This window comes from Anthonomus grandis, chromosome 4 (genome assembly GCF_022605725.1).
Source record: "Anthonomus grandis grandis chromosome 4, icAntGran1.3, whole genome shotgun sequence".
NCBI classification, from domain to species: Eukaryota; Metazoa; Arthropoda; class Insecta; order Coleoptera; family Curculionidae; genus Anthonomus; species Anthonomus grandis.
In genome coordinates, this window is record NC_065549.1 from 32535082 (window position 1) to 32551437 (window position 16356).

The 16356-nt window shown below is 30.5% G+C and overlaps 1 protein-coding gene and 1 long non-coding RNA gene across 10 annotated transcripts in view; both read right to left on the minus strand.

Annotated features, from left to right (window-relative positions):
* The window catches only part of LOC126735053 (uncharacterized protein CG45076-like), a 374536-nt gene that overhangs the window by 230555 nt on the left and 127625 nt on the right, over positions 1 to 16356 (minus strand). The gene's annotated exons all lie outside the window — the stretch shown is intronic.
* Positions 2945 to 9478, minus strand: LOC126735056 (uncharacterized). Its single transcript, XR_007660264.1, has 3 exons — positions 9312 to 9478; positions 3615 to 3840; positions 2945 to 3245 (listed from the first exon to the last, which is right to left on the minus strand). It is a non-coding gene; the product is annotated as an uncharacterized LOC126735056 (long non-coding RNA).

A 16356-nucleotide genomic window follows, 5' to 3' on the forward strand; every position in this document is an offset into this window, starting at 1 on the left:
CAAAGGAAAAAAAATATTTCGTTTTAGGGATAATACTCCAGGTATCGATTGGATCAAATCATTTTTAACTAGTCATAAGGGCCTTACTGTAAGGATAGCCTCGAACATATAAAGAAGTAGAGTAGCACTCAATGCAAACCAAATTACTGAATACATAGAAAATCTAAAACAAACATTAACTGGTGTAGAGCCGCATGCTATTTTTAATTATGACGAGACAAACTTAACCGATGACCCCGGTCAAAAAAAGATATTAACTAAACGTGGTGTTAAGTATCCTGAACGAATTTGTAATTCCTAAAAGAATAGCATTTCTCTTATGATTTGTGGAAATGCAGCTGGTGAGCCTCTACCTCCTTATGTGGTCTACAAATCCAAGCATTTGTGGGACACCTGGACTGAGAATGGTCCCGCTGGTACGCGTTATGCAAATACTGCATCTGGTTGGTTCGAATCACAGACATTTGCAAATTGGTTCAGCACTCTCCTATTGCCCAGGCTTAAAAAAATTCAGGGAAGGTCGTTTTAGGAGACCATTTTATCTTTTCATATTAATGATGAAGTCCTCGATTATGTCGAAGACACGACATTGATTTTGTATGTTTGCCTCCAAACAGCACCCACGTTACACAACCGCTAGATGTCGCATTATTTGCCCCCATGAAAAGAGCCTGCAGAGACATTTTATCTCAATATAAGGAATTTCCATTAATGGAAAAAATGCAAAAGAATAGCGCTGAGATATTGAAGTCGGGATTTAGGAAATGCGGCATCATCCCTTGCGACAAACACCGCTCTTGGAGCGGTTAACAACAACTAAGCAATCTAATATGACAACTGCTAGCGACACAAATAAATCAAGTTCGTCGGATATCGAAAATACTTTCATTAAGTATTTAGAAGATAAAAGACAGGAAGCCACATAGTTTAAGCCACGTAGGAAGAAGAAGAAAATAACGGTTTCAGCAGGATACAGTATTGCCCATTCTGAAATTAGTTTAACAGATCTAACTAGAGCACCTACATCCACACCTCTTCAAGCTGTTGATTCAGAATGAAGAAGAAAGAGAAAGAGAGAGATGAAAGAAGAAAAAGAATTTAATGAAAAACTCGTCTCAGGTTCTCTTGGAACAAATATTGTGGAAAAAGTCAAAAACTCTGGATTGGATGATGTTAAAAAAGTTGTTGGTGAGTACGTTTTATTTTCCTATGAAGATCATGTTTATCCTGGAGTGATAACAGCAATAGAAAACGATAGAGCGATGATCAATGCTAAAGTTTGTTCATTTAAATTGTAGCAATTTTCTTTACTTTTATGCTTGTTTCATAAATATATGTAGGTAGGTAGATTTAAATTCACAAAACTTGGCCCACGAACATTTTTTCGTATTTAATTGGTACAAAGTTTGAAATAATAAGTTTTTTCTATGCACCAGCAAGCATTTAGTAGCCAAATAATAATAAAATATTGAGTGGTGCAAAGTATGACTTTTTTGGGGTATACTTTGCACTACTAATAAAACAAGGTTGTTCTCTTGATTAGGCAATAAACGTAACAAATAGCTATAATCAGAGTTATATTACAACCTGCTCAATTGATATTTATAATAAAAAATTCAGATCTTCTTTCGAGTGACGTTACATCCTAACTAATAAAATAAAACTAAAAAAAAAGGTGCAAATTAACACCGTTTTACGGTACTAATAAAGAAATAAATTAAAAGACCCTAAAGTTTAACAAATAAAAAAAGTCGCATTTTCAAAACCAAATTTTTGATGGGACAGGTATGTCCCAATCGCCGCGAAAGGGTTAACTTTGTCTAAATTATAGAGCGTATGTATACATACGTATGGCTTTTACTAGGATTCAGCTTCATTGTTGAGATGGCTCATTTCTCATTTTTTTGTATCGTCTCCTCACATCGTTTCTATCAATTAGCTTTATAGTTTCTAATTTTTTTTGTCTGGTGAGTCTTTTTTGAATGCGTTATATGTTTTTATTTTAATATTAAACAGTTTTTTCACTTGTGTTGGGTTCGCAGCATAAAAATTAATGTCACACATGCAAAGATGTCTTATCGTATGTAGTGTCCTATTACTAAACTATTCTGGAGTGGAAATCAATAAAATTTAATAAATCTTAGTATTTTCAACAATAATATACTATTCTTTTTTAAAAAAGATTCAATACCAGATATGCCCAAGACATGCCTCTAGATGGGCTGATTTGATATGTAAATGGTAAAGTTAACCTTCACATTTTGGGAGTGCCCTTCAAAGTTTGTATTATCATGTTGGAAACAATATTTTGAGAATATGACGTTGTAGGCTCTATGTGTTATCCTGCTTCTACTCTTAAGCTAAAAGTTATCGCATTAAAAGAGAGATGAAATTATTGATTTTTATTTTTCCTACTAAATTTTTGTATTGTAAATTAGTATCTTTAGGAAATATGGATCATGTTTTTATTTAATTGTAAAATAGTTGTACGTACAATTAAAATTAAGTAAATATAATTATGTAGATTCAGAGTCCGCATTATTATATTGAGCAAATTATTTTGAGAATGTGATGTTTTAGGGATTATCTGTTATTCTACTTCTAAGACTAAAAGTTATCATTTTACATTGGTTAATTTTAGGTCTGATCTTATGCTTTATTCTACCGAATATAAAGATTTTTCTCTAACATCGTTAGAGAACACGTGCCTATACTGGAATAGAGTTTCAGTTAGTGGTAAAACATCCCCTTACAAAGCTTTTAATTATGGGTCACCCTAATTACAATTAAGGAAAGATGAAACTATTGTTTTGTGTTTTTACCCGCTAAATTCTTGTAACATAAATTAATATCCTTAAGTCTAGATGATGTGTTTATTTAATCGTGAAATAGTTTTACTATTAAAATTTAATAATATTGTTATTAGTAGATTAAAACAGCCTCGTAACAAAAATATATATTTATATATTCAACATTTTTATAACATAACAAAATATATTTAACCTAGTTTACGAACCTATGTCTCTCCTAAAAAGTATATACGTAGCAGGTTTATGTACAAATATCACGTTTCCTATACTGTACCAAGAGGAACACATTATTAAAGCAAAAACTTTAATATTCAAGTGAATATAAATAAATGTTCGGTATTATGTTCTTTTATTAATTTATTTGGTACAGTATTGCAGCTGGAACAGCTTCGTATTTTTCTTATTTTATCGGTCGAAATAGAGATCATTGTACAGCTAAAACAAAAAAAAATAATTAAAGGAGATATTACATAAGTTAGTTATTCTTATTAGAAACAGTGAGTTATTATCGTAAGTATCTAAAATAAAAAAACATTGCTGATACGAAAGTTTTAAAGTAATTTTAGTCATGGTCTTTTAAATTCCTGATCAAAGTATCTTGAAAAATTAATGCCCGCGGGAATACTCGGATGCTAACGACCGAAATTACTTCCTGTTAATCTTTCAGCGAAGAGAAGAAAACTTTAATATTAAATTTTTGACCTACATTTTTTATCAGATTTTTTTGCTTGATTCTTGAAATTGAAACTTAATTATTTTAGGATTTATAAAAATTTTAAACTGTTTTTTAAAAAACAAACCTACCCTAATTTCCCTAAAAGCCTTTTCGGAGGGGAAATCATTCAAGTAGTGCCAATAGGATCTACTTGATGGCCAATATTGTGGAAATCTTTCCCTAGCAGTCAGCGGCCAGTCCACATTGAAGCTGAGGGGTCGATAGATTTTGTAGTGGTAGAAGAATCGAGCGTCCGGCCAAAAGGACCATTCATACCCTTGTGTTATTGGATTTCTTAAGTATGTAAGCATTTTTCTAAAAAATAAATTAGATATTGAAGTACTATAAAATAATATAAAACACAAACAGCTAATGAAATATATTATTTCCAATATATTATATATGACAAAAAAATATTGTAGCTTTTAAAGGTGTTCTCTTATCCAATTAAAAAAAAATCATTATTACATTTAATGATTTTCAAAATATAATTTTTTATAGTATTTTTATATGAAAATTTTGCCCCGGTTAAATCATATTTGATCTTTTGACAAAATTTTGCAAGACAAAAAGTAGATTTGTTAAAAGGTATGTAAATTTGTAATAATGCTTTATAAGAAATATTTTTTTCTTTTTAAAATGAAAACATCTATTTAACGTAACAGCGTATTACTTTAAAAATTAAGAAAGGAAACGTAGTAAATTTGTAATGAGGGCTGAAACTGGCAATTTTCTCTTTCAAAGCACCCTACAAAAAGTATTTTTAACCATAAGCAAATCATGTTAAATGAATTTTCTGAAAGTGACATATCCAGAGACGTAGTTGCTAGAGGAACACAAGTTATAAAACAGATATGTTTCCACAAACAGTAAAATGTTAAACTTTTTTTATCAATGTAAAAGGAGATTAGTGAAGAGACCAGTAAAGTAACTTAGATTTAGTAATTACAACTTGCGTGTACTATAGTTTTCTAACAAATTTACTTAAGCTTTTGAAAGTTTTTGGATATAGATCACAAAAGACATACATTTTTCATTCTTTCTAATATTAATAGCAAGGAGCCCACTTATCGAAGAATTTAATTAAGTGATTAAAAAACTAGTACCAAATGTCAAAAATATTGATTCTTGGAGAGCATTAACTGCAAACTTTATTAATTATCATTTACCTGTCACTTAAGTTCTACTAATATATAACTAGAAAATATAACGCATTCAGAACATCTAAAGTTATTTTGAAATTACTGGGCTTGATAAATGAAAAAAACGTATTATATTTGGTTCGAATTTATTTATCATTTATTACCATATATGTCTGTTAAAATCTCCTTTTCTTTTAAGTAATAAGAAGAAAAAATAAAAATACAATGCGGAAACATTAGAAACTTTAAGAGACCATATATTTGTATTTTTGTATAGATTAATATTTAAGATATTTGTTAAAAGTTTTAATGAAAAGTTGGAAAGTTTTTTCACCAATTTAATATTTATTGAAGCAGAAGTCTTTTCTCTACAAATAAAATGCAAATTCCTACGTCAGGAGTAATGCATTTCGGCGAGTATTGTGGCAACAGTTTGTAAAACCTTCACGAACTTTTTTTTGTAAAAGATAATTTCAAAAAATACAGATTAAAACTGTAAAAACCTTACAAAAAGCTACTAATTGTCTTTACATAGCATAAATAGTAACAAATAATTGGTACATTGCATTACATCCAGTAAACAATGAAAATTACAACAAATTAATGAATCTCTGATTAGCAGATTTCTACTCAGTACTGTGAGCGAATGAGAGAAAATCTATCGGACTGTAATGTTACCGAATGTAAATAAGAAGTAAATGTGTATTTAATATGCTTTTAAGTCAAATTAAATATAAGTGGTTGTTAGGTCTCAAGGAATTAAAAAATTCTTGCTCTCAAATTTAGTTTGCTTTGTTGTAATACTACAGTCCGATGGTTTTCTCTCACTCGTTCTCAATACTGAGTAGAAATCTACTAATCAATAGTTGTATCATTATTGACCTATTGTTAATTACGTAGTTTTAAGTTTTTGTAAAATCGTGTGAGTGTCTGAGGCACCAGAAATATGAGATGAATTCACAGAACACCTTAATTTGTCATTTCTGATGATAGACATGTTATTTGTTCCAAATATAATGGATTAATAGTTTTTTAAATAAATTTAACTGAGGATGACCATAACACTTTTAGTTACTCATTGACCTATTAACTCCACTGCAAGAATGGACTACTTCTTCAACTTTAATCAAAGATTGTTCAAATTGTTGCAATTTACCATTATTCAAATTCAAATTCAAATTTTTAATTATTTAATTATTAGGCATCATACTGTGATTGCATAAGCATATTTCTTATGTATTTCTAAAACTTGAATAATCTTAAACACAATTGGGCAAATTGATTCACAAATGAACTGCAACGTAACTAAATGATTTTTAAACAGCTGCTGTTGTATGCTGAGGAACCCTAAAATTATTAAACCGTCTAGTAGTATGGTTGTGTTCATGCACATTGAAAAGTTTTCTTAGATATAGTGGGTTTCCCTACTTTAAAATTCTGTATATGAAAGAGTACGTGTAATATTTGCGTCTATTTGACATTGAAAAAATAAAATGATTATTAGGATATGTGGTAATATGACTTCTGTAGCAAATATTAAAGGAAAAACGCATACAAAAATTTTGCGCTTTTTGAATAGAAGATGAAACTGCCGAAGTAATTGCAATATTGTAGATAACATCACCATAATCAAATAATGATAATTAAAGAGTTGCACAAAAAATACTAAGAATTATAGAATTATTTGTAATTATTTATGTGTAAAGACAATTCGTAACTAAGTTTTTTATAATTTTATAATTTTAATCTATAGTTTTGAATATATTTATCACAAAAAAAATTTTCGTAAATATTTTTTAAAATCTTTGATATAACTGTAATATAGTTTACAGTCTGATGATGGCAAGAATACTTGCCGAAATGCATCACTCATAACATTGCAATTGGCATTTTATTTGTGGAGAAGAGGTATATAAGGTATATATAAGGTATATATAAGGTAAGGTATATAAGGTATATGTTTTTACGTAAAAAGCTTTAAATTTTTAAAATTAAAAAAAAAAAAACAAAAAATTTGCAAACTATTTTTTTTAAGTATTTTTTTAGGCTCACCCCCTAAATGATACGCACCTGACTAAATAATGAAAATTATGAAATGACAACTAAATTCAGCATATCAAAATTGGGAAAATACCAGAATTAAAAATTTTTATATTTGCCCGTTTCAAAAATAAGTGGAAAAAACCATCTTCAGGTGCCCCCTTTAAAAGGGGCGTAGCTCCCTTGGGAAGCGTTTGCCGATATATGTTTATAAGAAAAAGTGAGGTTATTTTTGACCAAAGAATACAGGGTTCGCGTTTCGTCCACTAATTTTGGGACACTCTGTATATGTAGATCCCAGCAACAGCGCTAAAACATCTAATAATTAAGATTCAGTGAATGTTCTAAGAAAATCTTCTAGGTATTTTTCAATCATTTACTCAATTCATTTCCGGATTGTTCCTGGAATATTCTTTGATATTGCAGCAGATTCATGAAATATATCTAAACAATAATGATATTATGTATAATATGCTCGTAGGAAATAATTAGGTATAGTCGACCTTCAACATAAACTACAGCAATCAGACTTTAATTTTTTTAATTCAGAGTTTAAATTTTAGAGATGAAGAACAATGTGAATCTTACTAGTGGAAATATTTGAATTGATATTTGATATTTATTTAAGTAAGCAGAACTAAGGGCGGCTCAATATAGGCTCAAACATGATCAAAGTCTTATACAATGCTAAAAAGCAGCTATGCCTTGGGAAATACAGAATGATCATAAAGTTATGACCCTAAATAAAATAATTTATCAATACTATTTTAATAGACAATAAAAAAAAATTTAAACAGAGAAAACTAAATAGTGGCTTCCCAAATAAAAGCAGTTCTGGTCTGGAATAATGACGGATGGATAAAGGGCCAATTAAGGTACCGGGATTTAGGGTGTAAAACTAAGGATAACCATGCTAAATCTTGCCATGAGCCTAGAAAATAATACCATAGTATTTCAGACTGCTTTGTTTAAAATAAACACTAAAAAATAAAGAACTTACTGCAGCCTAAGTATCAGGCCACTAGGGAAGTGAAGAAACGCATGAACTGGCGAGGCAAACCGAAGCCGCCTATTAATAGAGACTGAACAACGCCGGTATTTGGTATTCCAGCTTTTGAATGCAATAACTAAAAACTAGATTAGAAAATTTTCCCAGAGTTGGTAGCTCCAAATACCAGGATAGAGATAAACTAAAGGCTTTGTTCAAGCTTACATAGAATCGATCGAAAATGGGAAAGTTTTAAGGATAATAGTAGATCTACCTATGGGACGCTGTAAGCCTGGTAAGACCTGACAGCAATAATAGTCTCAAAAAACTGTATCTGCAGGCTATTTTAGGAGTACACAGAAACTCCTGAGCATGTATTTTTCAGGTTCAGGGGACGCAAACCAAGAACTAAGTAAAAATATGTCTAATTTAGATTGACCTTAGGACTCTAAATGGAAAGACAGGTTTTTATTTAAGAAAACTTAGACATAGACAAAAAAAAGTCACCTGGTTTAAATGTAATATTAAGTCCGATAAATGTGTTAAAATTTTATTTTACCATTAAACGTTCTTTTGCATTTTTCAAGATTGAAGGCTGAAAAGGAAATTCATCCTAATTTGTTGGCTCAAGTAAACAGGTTTAATAAGTTAAATCACAAGTGGCATTACATGTAAGAAGTTTTAGTTTAGTTTTAACATTCTCATGAAGATGCTAACATCGTTAGCGAAACACAACAGTGATGTCGAGAGTAAAATGAAGAGTTTTGGTTAGGGGTAATACTCTTTTATGATTTGAGTACCCTAAAAGGTTCCAATCATAGAACTAAGACTTGCATAATATCTTTGGCAAGGAAAATATCTTATAAAGAATGGCGTACGTAAAAAGGCAGGTTCTTTTTACTACGAAAGTAAATTCTTGGTTTAAGGTTCATATAATACAGAAATCTCTTTGTTCAGATATATTGATGTTTAGACCTTCATAAGATTATCCTCAGAACATATTTACATTTAAATGTTAATTTAATTTAAAAATTATTTAAATGAATTTAAGCGTTTTTATTGTATATAAACACAATTTTAAATTACACGCAGGGCCTAACTTTTTAATTTTTTAGCTTAGTCTCAGTCCAAAATTTCCTTTATCAAATAAATAATATTTGCTATCCTCGTTATTGATTTATCTTCATTTTCCTTATTCATAAGGCCTTACTTTAATAATTAAAGCATTTGCAAAAAATATTTAGTGTTTTGAAGATAATCTCATAAATCTTGAAACGTCGGCTCTGAAAACGTCGACTTCTACTTTATTTGAAAACCAATCCAATAACTTTTATTTAATTATATTATTATGTCGCAAAATTTCGTATAAGGTTTTTATATTTGATATTATATTATGAGATCAGATGGCGAAAATAAGGACATTAAGTATTGTTAACTGAATATTTGTTATTATTGGTTTATAACTATCCAAGTAAGTAAGTAACTTTTTTTTGAAAATCATTTCATAATACAAAACGGTACACGGTTAAATGCCGTGAAAACATTAAATATCAATTATTTATGTAATAAACTTAATTGATTCTAATAATAACCTTTAATAAATAAATATTACTTACCTTAATTTTAATGCGACCAAATTAAGAGGCGACTTCTTTCAAAGACTACCACTCGGTTTTTGATTTCACAACACTCCCGGCACTGCGTTTTAACATATTTAATTTTGGCTTGAGTCCAAGATATCTAAATATGTTCTCACATACTTTTCTGACTCAGAAATACGACCGATATAAAATAGACCGTCTGTTACGTTTTAGGAGGTGAAATGCATTTTAGAACTTATGCATCGAGTTTGTTTTAAGTATGCAATGCGCTGTACAGGGCGCCCAAGACAAATTTGGTGACTGTATAGTATTTTAACAGCTATATAATATTTTTCTTTTGAAATGTTTCTCTAACCGATAGCATATTATATTATGCCTCTAATAAGAATACTAAAAAATACTCTTTTTATTTGTTTAAATGATTTTTTTTAGATATTATGTATAAATAAATAATAAATATTCACAAACAAATTAACATTTTATTGACAGTATACATAGACCTTCTATAAAATTTAAAAAATCTAACCGCTAAAGCATTTTAAAATCCTAAAAGAAGCTGTAAATATTATAAAAATTTAAAAATATATAAATTGTTTCGTTAAAATAAATTAACTTATCCTAATAAAATATTTAAACATATTCGAAAAATTATTTAAGTCTGTAGGCAAACTTAAATAAATGAATCTTGAAATTATTTAAAGATAAAAAAGTTATGGTTATATATGGTGTTTTAAATAATGTTTATACTGTTTCTATTTGCAAAAATATAAAAGACACTAAAATGGTTAAATTTAAAAAATATTGCCAATTTTAATCATCCTTTTTAAATAATGCAATGCATCCATTTAAAATAAGATCTAGTTTTAAAAAGTTTGCAGAATGGTATATAAAAAAAATTTGTTTAAATTAATATTTAAATATTTAGTGGCATTTGGTATCTTAGCAATAGCTTGTAACTTATTTTTTTTTATAAAATATAAACGGTTTTTTGATAACATACTTTTAGGACATTCTTTATTATTTTTAAAAACATGATATTAAGATTTAGTTTCATTATATTTTCAGATATAACTAATTGTCACTAATAACATTCTACTATTATTAAGTGATTATATTGTTAATTAATTAAATAATTTAATTAAAAAGAAAATAAAAAAATATTTGTCTTTTTTTATTTGTATATTTTTTGATATTTATTTTACTTATTTTAAATAATGCATGAAAAGACAGATCTACGACAGTAATTTGCAAAAAAAGTGATGACTACTAAAGATAAATTTTTGGTGATAATAATGTCAAAACGTCGGCACATAAAAAAGCCATAAGTTATTTTAAAGGTAATAAAAAATTAAAATACTAAAATATGTAATGAAAAACCTACGTTTGTAGTTTAAAAAATTAAGTTTATAGCTTTTGTCAAGATTTCAGATGTCATATATACAGTGTGGTGACTTTAACTGGAATAAATTCAGTTAAAACTAATCAAATTTTATCTCGCAAAATTCCTGGAACCCGTCGATTTTTGTTTAATTTTTTTTACATTTCAAGATAGTTTTTGTATTTTTTCACCTACAGGGGGGGCATAAATTAACCCCAACTTTTTTTTTCAAATGGAAAGCCACTTTTTTTAAACTCATTGAAAAGAGCCATTTCGTGACATTGTTGTAGTGTCACTGTTAAAGTGAATTTCAACCAGTTGTTAAATAAGTTAACTTATATTGAAAAAATGCCTTATTTATCCGAATCCCACAAGATTGAAATCTTAATGATGATTGGTTATGGGAATAAAAGTCATACTTAGCTAAATGTTGTCCACTTATTTAGGCAGAAATATCCAGATTTGCCACATATTAACCAAGGTACGGTTAGTAAAATCGAAAGCAGATTTCGAGAAGTTGGGCACGTAAGGGATGTTTCAAGACACAGGTCTTCTAAAATCGACGAAAACAACCAATTAAATGTATTGTTAGCGATGGAAGAAAATCCGGTAACTGCAGCCAGAAGAGTAGCTCTCGAAAACTCTATTCATTACAAATCTGTGCTAAAAATTCTAAAAAGTGCAAACAAACGACCTTATAAAATGCAACCAGCTTAAGAGTTATTGGAAGACGATCCAGATTGCAGAGTTCAGTTCTGTGAATTAATGATGAACGCCATTGACGAAAATCGGATATCTTCGGAGTGGATCCTTTTTCCTGATGAGGCTACATTCACCCTAAATGGCCATGGTAATAAGCATGGTCTGACGAGAACCCACATAGGGTAAGGGAAACTAATACACAATATCCCCAGAAAACTAATGTTTGGTAAGATAAAGTTATAGGTCCCATATTCTTCAATGATACTTTAACTGGGGAAAGATATCTACAATTTCTTGAACATGAACTAGTTTCAGTCTTACGTGCCTTATATCCGAGTCCGTTCGATCCAGATTTATATGATGAAAGAATCTGGATGCAACAAGTGGTGCTCCCCCACATTATGCCCGTAATGTACGCCAGTATTTAGATGACAATTTTCCAAACAGATATGTTGGTAGAAGGGGTGCAATCGAGTGGCCGGCACGTTCTCCCGATCTCACCCCATTTGATTTTTTTCTGTGGGGACATTTGAAAAGTCAAATTTATATGAGCAAGCCAGAAAACCTAGACGAACTCAAAGAACGTATTAGGCAAGAAATCCGAGAAATATCTCCAGAAGTGTTAGAAAATGTCAGAAACGAATTTTATTATCGTCTTGGGCTTTGCCAACAAGTAAATGGTGCTCATTTTGAGCATCTTATGCATTAGACGCAACTTTTAATAATTTAATGGTTTTTCTTTTTTTTCGTATTTCTCCTTTAGATAATCACAAAAGTAAATAGGGCAATTTAATTAGGAAAAAGAGCTCTTTTCAATAAGAGTTTAAAAAAAGTGGCTTTCCATTTAAAAAAAAGTTGGAGTTAATTTGGGCCCTCCCTGTAGGTGAAAAAATACAAAAACTATTTTGAAATGTAAAAAAAAAATAAACAAAAATCGACGGGTCTTAGGAATTTTGCGAGATAAATTTTGATTAGTTTTAACTGAATTTATTCCAGTCAACCACACTGTATAGTTCGGCTGTTTTGAATATTATAAAGTAGCAAGAATTATATAAGCTAAAGTTAAGTTTCTAAAATGAATAGATTTTTAAATAATAATTGGAATTGAAATTGATGGTTTTTACAAATCACCCTACGAATCAGAAGTATAAGTGTCAAGTGTAGCATTTTTTTTCTATTTCAACTGCCGTTAGACCTTAGTTCGATATAGTAATCGAAGGAAACTACCCTTTAGACATCTTTTATAGACATAGGTCGGATATAAGGGTGTCGAATTTATGTGGCATCTATCTATCTTTATCGCACAACAGGGCTAAATTACTAAATTAAAATTATTAAAATCAGATCTATTTCAGGACCTTTACTCATATTTCTTTAGAAATCTGCGACTGAGTCCTTTATAATAATGATTTAAAATTGAAAATATAATATTTGACTTACGAAGACCATAATAAACTTTTTTTCATATATTGTACGTGAACACCTAAAATATTTTGACGTCTAAGATGAACTTATATATTATGAATAAAATCTAACCATATTTCGTTATCAAAAATGTCTAATGGAAATTACCCAAAATAATTGGTGGATATTATCTGTAAGGAAAATTTGGATTACAGCTTTCATATGAGACTTAAATTAATAAAATAGTTTGATGGGTTTTTAAAATATTTAAATTTTGGTAAAGCCATTAATAGAATGTTTTTTTAGCCATGAAAATGAATCATGCGAATTATTACGTCTCATTTTCCATTTATAAAGAAAATATTTTGCACTACATAAATAAATGTTATAACATAATTAACATAGAAGAACAAATGTCGCAGAGAAATAAATCAAACTTGCGTATTTTTAAACAAAAGTTTTTTTTTTACTTTTTTGATGAGCTTAGTAGAGATCTTTCGATTTCTAAGCAATCTTCTAAATGAATATGTACACCAACGAAATTGAAGTAATTTATAAAATGTTAGTAAAAAACATTATCACTAGAATATAAATAAATTTAATCCTTTAAGACGTATTTGTAAGACTAAAAAATCTCTTTAGTACAATTTTTGCTACCAGTGTAGTGAGAATTTATAATATGCAACAGCATCATCTTATTATGTTTATGCAATCCCGGATCGTATCAGTTACTAACTATTGACAATTATCATCTATTAATAGAATCCAAATCCCATTCAAATCTCTGCCTTTCATATAGTTCCTTGGTAGAATTTATAAATCTTATTCACAGTTTGTAACTGTCGATAAGATTCAGGATAGAACATTCGCGACATCGCAAAAGCTGTAAATTCAAGAAAACTATAGGAAGGCTGTGACAGAAATTTGAATATTGGTCCAACAAGAGCAACAGGACCTATTCGTGATAGGTTTATTTACCTTTAAGCATTACGAAACCCCAATACTACTACCAACTTTGAAATGTTAATGGCGTTAGTGTGACTGGTTTAACAATAAAGAATAGATTAAACGAAACATTAAACTTTACGGCAGACGTCCCGTTAGAGCTCCAGTACTATCCTGTGGAAATTGCCCGAGAAGAATATAATATGATGAATTAAGATTTGGTTTGTCGTCCTCAGATAAGATGGCTGAAGGTATGATAAACACTTAGCAACACGTCTCACCTGCAAACCATCTAAGAGGTTGACAGTTACCAAGGAGGAACTTTGATGGTTCAGCCCAGTCTTGATAGGTTTTCGAACTAATCTGGCACTCATTGAAGGTTTTTTAACAGCCAACGAATATAGTGATTAAATTCTAAAAAATATTGTTTATCTACGCGCTATAGAATTTGGTGAAAAATGTTTGCTTATGCAAGACAATGTACATACACTTGTTCCAAAAACCGCTAAAAACTTTTTGGAGCAATGCAATATTCAAGTATTGCCATGTCCTGCGGAGTCGCCTGACCCAAATCCTATAAACCATATATCGAATAGGCTTGCTTTATATCAAAGAATATAACATTAAACATTTAATTAGGACCAAAAGCCATGACAAACAAATATTGAGCTGTTAATAATACCATGGCTGGTCACATACTCTATTAACCCTTCATTAGTCGCGCGGATGACACTGGTCATCCACGCCTCATTAGTCTAATACTGCATTTCATTAATTAGGATTTATCACGCGAGCTTCTATGTACCTTCCTACAAGTGATTTAGGTACGTGTACCAGTTATTAGTTGTTGTCGCCTTGTTACAGTTGTTTGGGTTTTCACACATATTTGACAGTGGATGACATTGGTCACCCGCGCAACTAATAGTGCTATCAAATTGGATTTTGGTAAGTATTTTGTAAGTATTTGTTTTTACTATTATCGCAGTTTGCATTGTCTAATTTCTTTTGAAATTGATACCGACTTTTTTATGTAAATTATGTTTATTATTTTCAGTGACAAAATGTAGGGTTATATACATGTTTTGCCAGTTGGATTCTATCAATTGAGTTTCCGTGTGTAAAACAGAGACAGATCGAGATTAGACAGAGAATGCATGCATGTAAACAAATACGATAGATGGCGGAGCAAAGTTCTGTCTTGCTTTCTACAGTCTCCAGTCTCTGTTTCACGCATTGGCGCAAAAATTAGCTAACTGGCACAATGTGTATAATATTTTACTGTAAAAAATCTGTTTTTTTTGATTTTCGAAAATGTCACAACCAAAAAAATCAAGAGACGAACGTAGCAAAGATCTCATGAAATGGTTGCAATGGTATAATGAAATGGAGGAAGATAAAAGTGAACCGGAAGAAAACGAAAGCGAATCGGATAATGATTGTGTATATGAGAGCGAACATGATACAGATAGTGAACAGGGAGCTGACGAGGAAAGTCTGGACGATGAAGATAAAGGGATGCTGGATAATGATACATATCTTGCGAAGGATGGAATGACGAGGTGGAGAAAAGGTAATTTTCCTCTCAATGTTAGAACACGAGCTTGCAATATTATAACGCACTTGCCAGGTCCAAGAAAAGAAGCTCGCGAGTTGAAATCAGAAATTGATATTTACAATTTATTTTTGGACGAGGACATTATTGGGACCATTGTAGAATCAAGAAATATTTATATCCAGAAAGTTCGTGCTATATTTGGAAGGGAAAGAGATGCTAGGGAGACTGATGCTTTAGAGGCTCGAGCTTTTATCGGTTTGTTATACCTTATTGGATCTTTACGTTGTTCTAAAAAAAATTTCAGTAAATTATGGGACAATTCAAAAAGCAATGGTCTCGAATTATGTTATTTATGTATGTCGGAAAGGCGTTTTAGATTTGTTTTGAGATGTCTAAGGTTTAATGACATTCGGGATAGGGAACAAAGAAAGGCCCTTGATAAACTAGCACCAGTTCGAAAAATAATGGAACTGTTCAATAAACATTTTCAGAAGTATTTTTGTCCAAGTGAATATATTACTGTCAACGAGCAGCTATTGTCATTTCGAGGAAGATGTTCATTTCGACAATATATTCCAAGTAAACCTGCCAAAGGTTTGAAGGTTTTTGCGCTTGTCGACTCGAAAACAGCTTACACGCTAAACTTAGAACCATATGTTGGCAAGCAGCCAGATAGGCCATATAGCATTAGCAATGCGGCTGGAGATATCGTCCTTCGTTTAGTGGAACTAGTAAGAGGAATAATTAGGAACATTACTGGTGATAACTGGTTTTCTAGCCTTTCCTTAGCAAAAAAGTGTAAACCTCACGTATGTTGGTACTATGCGTCAAAATAAGAGGGAAATACCCAAAGACTTTTTACCAAACAAGAGCCGACAAATAAATTAGTTAACCTTTGGATTTTAGAAAGATTGTAGTCTGGTATCCTACTGGCCCAAAAAAGGTAAAGCAGTTCTAATATTATCTACAATGCATTTTGATGGAGCCATACATGCTTCAACAGGCGAAGCACAAAAGCCAGAAATGGTCACTTTTTATAATATGACAAAAGTTGGGGTACAAGACGATGGCCCATG